The sequence below is a fragment of the Neofelis nebulosa genome, chromosome 16 (assembly GCF_028018385.1).
Source record: "Neofelis nebulosa isolate mNeoNeb1 chromosome 16, mNeoNeb1.pri, whole genome shotgun sequence".
Lineage (NCBI taxonomy): Eukaryota > Metazoa > Chordata > Mammalia > Carnivora > Felidae > Neofelis > Neofelis nebulosa.
Window position 1 is genome coordinate 58,734,193 of NC_080797.1, and position 6,000 is coordinate 58,740,192.

The following is a 6,000-nucleotide window of genomic DNA, read 5'->3' on the forward strand; positions in this document are numbered from 1 at the left end:
CAGGTAGGGGCAGAGAGAGGGGGACAGAGGATCTGAAGTGGGCTTTGCACTGACAAGCTGATAGCAGTGAGCCTGATGTGGGACTCAAACCCACGAACTGCGTCATCATGACCTGAGCCAAAGTTGGACACTCAACCAACCGAATCACCGAGGCTCCCTTTCTCTGGTTAATTTTAATATATTTTCTGTGCTTGGCTCTCTACAGTTTCACTACAAAAATATTTACATTCTAATGAGTCTAAAGACTCACGCTTCCTGAATCTGAGGATTCATGTCTTACATTAACCTTGGAAACTTCTCAACCATTATCTCTTTAACGATTGCCTCCTCTGTTTCTCTTCTCTTCTGAAAATCCTTTGAGATGTAAGTTAGATCTATGTTGTCCAATACAGTAGTCACTAGTACATGTAGTTACTGAGCGTTTGAAATATGATCAGTCCACACTGAGCTGTGGTGTAAGTGCAAAATGGAAAAAAAAAGAATTTAAAATATATCATTCATAATTTTTATATTGATTATATATGGAAATAATATTTTTATTAACTTTTCCAGTTTCTTTCTACTTTAATATGGGTATTGGAATTTTTTTAAGTTTATTTATTTATTTTGAGAGAGAGAGAGAGAGCAAGCAGGGTAGTAAGTGGTAGAAAGAGGGAGAGAGGGTATCCCAAGCAGGTTCCATGCTGTTAGCGCAGAGTCTGATACAGGGCTTGATCCTGAGAACTGTGAGATCACAACCTGAGCTGAAACCAAGAGAAGGGCACTCAACTGAGTCACCCAGGCACCCCAGTATTAGAAATTTTTTAATTATGTATAATCTCACATTATATTACAATTGGACAGCACTGTGTTAGACTATCTGCTTCTTTTCACCATATTTCTTATCTTTCCCATCTTTTTATCTCTCTGTGCTACATTCCAGGTGATTTTTTTAAAGGTATTAATAGCCCACTGATTATATCTTCAGCTGCTTCTGATCTGCTATATGCTCCATCTACTACTACGCTTTCATTTTAAACAAATTGAAATCTATATGTGCATTTCTACAAGATTTATTTGGTCCTTTTCCGAAATATTGTATTATTTTCTTATGCACTGGGTTCCTTCTTTTATGTTTTTAAGTATACAAACCAAAGTCTATAATCTATATCTGGTAATTATTTGATCTTCCTGGGGATCCAGTTCTGCAGTTTGTTGTGTTTGCTGAATTTCCCTCCTAGAGGATTTTTTTTCTCATGTGTTTGTAATTTTGAAATATGATGGGGCGCCTGGGTGGCTCAGTCGGTTGAGCGGCCGACTTCGGCTCAGGTCATGATCTCGCGGTCCGTGAGTTCGAGCCCCACGTCGGGCTCTGTGCTGACAGCTCAGAGCCTGGAGCCGGTTTCGGATTCTGTGTCTCCCTCTCTCTGACCCTCCCCTGTTCATGCTCTGTCTCTCCCTGTCTCAAAAATAAATAAAAAAAAAAAAAAAGAAAGAAATATGAGCTCATCTTCAACAGGGTTTTATCTTTGTTATTCCTAGGAGATCTAGAGTGAGTTTGCTTCTGCCAAACTGTTCCAATATCACTGTTCCATGAGTGTAATTTACATTAGTTTACAGGCTTTGGGGAATTCCTAGAGATATTATTCCTAGAGATAATAATAAAGAAGAGAGAGGGGCACCTGGGTGGCTCAACTGGTTCAGCATCTGACTTCAGCTCAGGTCATGATTTTCCCATTCTCTCTCTGCCCCTCCCCTGCTCGCGCTCTTTCTATCTCAATCTCAAATAAACATTAAACAATTTTTTTAAAAGTCGGGGCTCCTGGGTGTTTAAGTGTCTGACTTTGGCTTAAGTCATGATCTCACAGCTCATGAGTTCGAGCCCCGTGTGGCAGCTCTGTGCTGGCAGCTCAGAGCCTGGAGCCTGCTTCAGATTGTGCGTCTCCCTCTCTCTCTGCCCCTCCCTGGCTCACGTTCTGTTTCTCTCTCTCTCCTTCAAAAATAAATAAACATTAAAAAAAATTTTTTTAATGATAATAAAGAAGAAAGGCAACTACCATAAAGATAAGTAATACCCCTGAAGTAAACAACCTAATGTATAAAATAGAAAAATTATTCAAAGAAATAATTTTTGAAATGTCTTTTTTATAAATGAAAAAAAAAGTAGTTACAGGTGGAAATAACAAATCATATCCCAGGAAGAAAAAAAATTGGCACAGAATGATAGAACTCTCTATCTTAGTTAAGTAACTAAACACCAAAGTTAAAGAAAGTATTCTTTAGACAACAAGACACCAGCAAGTTGACTAAAAGGGTAAAGTGGAGTTGTGAATCAAGCTTCCCTAACACCTAAGGCAAGGTTCGATGCCAGAAGATACTGACATGCTGTCACAAATTTGAAAAGAAAGAAAATGTGGCCCGAGAATATTATACCCAGTCAGTATATTCAAATATAAGAGAAACAGAAAGGTACGATGTTGGCAACATTTAAAAAAAAAAAAAAAAGTCAGGGAATATAAGACAAAGAACTTTTTTAGAAAAAACAGTTGATTAAATCTAATTTAGTGGTGGATCAAAACAATGAACTCACTAATAGGAGAGCACTGCTGGTGGTGAGCTCTGATTCCATATAAACATAGTACTGAGACTAAACAGGATGTAAAGCAAATGTTAAAAACCTTGACAAGTAACAATATAACTACGGAAAACAATGGGACGAGGAGAGAAGATGGAAAGCTGATCAGTGTTAACTTCAATTTCTTCATCTTTCTGTAGTAAGATGTTAGGTATAAGTGTCCAAAAAGTAGCTAAAATGCACAATTATTTCAATTATTTAATGTTTTTAACACTCCTCCTCTTAACTTTAAAGAGATAGTCTAGGAAATAATAGTTCTTCCAATGGAGAAATATTTACTGAAATTCAACCGTTTCTTCAATTTTACTTTTTTTTTTTTTTTTAATGTTTATCTATTTTTGAGAGACAGAGATACAAAGCACAGGCAGGAGAGGAACAGAGAAAGAGGGAGACACAGAATCTAAAGCAGGTTCCAGGCCCCGAGCTGTCAGCACAGAGCCTGACACAGGGCTCAAACCCAGGAACCATGAGATCATGACCTGAGCCAAAGTCGGAAGCTTAACCGACTGAGCCACACAGGTTCCCCCAACTTTTTTTAATAGAGATTTATTTTTATCTTTTTATTTTTTGGAGAGAGATGGCTAAGTGAACGAGGGGAAGAGACAGAGGGGAGAGAGAGAATCCCATGAGGGGGAGAGAGAGAGAGAGAGAGAGAGAGAGAGAGAGAGAGAGAGAGAGAGAGAGAGAGAGAGAGAGAGAAGCAGGGCTCACTCAAAGTGAGGCTCGAGCTCACCCAATGCAGGACTCAAACTGACCAACTGTGAGATCATGACCTACGCTGAAGTCAGATGCTTAACCGACTGAGCTACCCAGGTGCCCCCAATTTTACTTTTTCTTTTCAGTAAACTCTACTCCCAACGTGGGGTTTGAACTCACACCCCAAGATCAAGAGTTGCATGCTCCACAGACTGAGCCAGCCAGGCTCCCCTCTTCAATTTTACTTTAATTTCCTTTTTTGCCGTTGTTAATTTCTGACAAAAAAAATTAAGTGGAGAAAAGTAGTAGGAATTATAAAACAAAACACCTACATTGCTACCACTCAAAATTAATAATTGTGTGTCAAATTTTATTCATCTTCTTAGGAAATAAAACATTAAAAAGACAAAACTACCATCCCTTCAAGCCAGCTTTCCCAGCACCACCATTCTCACCGAGCAAAAACTTGTCATTCTGTCTAGAGACAAATCAGTAACTGATATACAGTATTGCTTTGTGTGAATAATCATTTTTTATTCACATAATGGTAGCCTATCAATCATAGTGTTCTGCATTTTGCTTTTTTCATTCTACATTGTGAACTGCATATAGAGCTATTTTATTCCTATTAACTGTATAAATTACACATACTCTCCCACATTTATCCATTCCACTATTAAGGAATATTTAGATTGTTATTCTTTGGCTTTTGCTGTTACAATACTCTCATGCAATCGGCAAAGCTAAAAGGCATCCAACGGAATGGGAGAAGATATTTGCAAACGACATATCAGATAAAGGGTTAGTATCCAAAATCTATAAAGAACTTATCAAACTGAACACCCAAAAAAACAAATAATCCAGTGAAGAAATGGGCAAAAGACATGAATAGACACTTCTCCAAAGAAGACATCCAGATGGCCAACTGACACATGAAAAGATGCTCAACATCACTCATCATCAGGGAAATCCAAATCAAAACCACAATGAGATACCACCTCACACCTGTCAGAATGGCTCACATTAACAACTCAGGCAACAACAGATGTTGGCGAGGATGCAGAGAAAGACTTGGATCACTTTTGCCACTGCTGGTGGGAATGCAAACTGGTGCAGCCACTCTGGAAAACAGTATGGAGGTGTCTCAAAAAGTTAAAAATAGAACTACCCTACGACCCAGCAATTGCACTACTAAGCATTTATCCAAAGGATACAGGTTTACTGTTTCAAAGGGGCACATTCACCCTAATGTTTATAGCAGCTCTAATGACAATAGCCAAAGTATGGAAAGAGCCCAAATGTCCATCAACAGATGGATGGATAAAGGAGATGTGGTATGTGTGTATATGTGTGTATATATATACACACACACACACACACACACACACACACACACACACACAATGGAGTATTACTTGGCAACCAAAAAGAATGAAATCTTGCTGTTTGCAACTATGTGAATGAACTAGAGGATATTATGCTAAGCGAAATTAGTCAGAGAAAGACAAATATCATATGACTTCACTCATATGAGAAATTTAAGACACAGAACAGATGAACACAAGGAAGGGAAGCAAAAATAATATAAAAACAGGGAGGGGGACAAAACATAAGAAACTCAAATGTGGAGAACAGAGGGTTACTGGAGGGGTTGTGGGAGGGGGGATGGGCTAAATGGGTAGGGGGCATTAGAGAATCCACTCCTGAAATCATTGTTGCACTATGTGCTAACTAACTTGGATGTAAATTAAAAAAACAAAACAAAATAAAAATAAAAACAATGCTCTCATGGACATCCCTGCACATATGTGAAAGTTTCTCAGTATACCTAGAAATGTCATGGTTGGATTCTATAGATAGGCTCATTTTCAGTTTTATTAGATACTGCCAAATTACTATTGCAAATGACCATGTATCAGCATACCCAGTCCTCTCTCAGGTGGTGTGACAAAACACCATTTTCTCCATATCCTCGCCAATACTTGGCATTTTTGGCAATCTAAGTGAAATAGTATCTTGTACTCACCTAAAGTTAATAGTGTTGGGACTATTTCTATGATTGTTTAATCTTTTAGATGGACTCTTCTATAAAAAGATGGACTTATAAAAGACTATATGGACTATAAAAGATGGACTCTTTTATAAAAATCAAATTTCCTCTTAAAAATTTTTTTCTCCACATCACATTTTGACTGGTATTAAATTGCTAGTCCAGATGACTTTTGGTTACTATTTGCCTGGTATGTCTTTTTCTATTTAATATTTAGGTTTTCTATGTTGCTTTGCATGTGCCTCTTGTACACATCATATTGCCGGGTTTTGGTGTCTGAGTGTGGGTTTTTTCATATTTTTTAAGTTTATTTATTTATTTTGAGAGAGAAAGAGCACAAGTGGGAGAGGGGCAAAGAAAGAGAATCCCAAGCAGGCTTTGCTCTGTCAATACAGAGCCTGATCAGAGGCTCCCACTTCTGGTCCTACTATACATAGGATTTCTGCATGCACACTGGACTGCCATTACCCTCTTCAATTCAATCCCATCTGATTGTAGTCGAGAATTTCTCACGATCTCTGAGAATGTGCATTTTTTTAGAGCTCATCTATGAACACATGAAATATTTTTTTTCCTATCATTTCTAGAGTTTGGGGGGAAGGACTGAAACTGCAGGATGTGCTCAGTTCACCATCTTGGA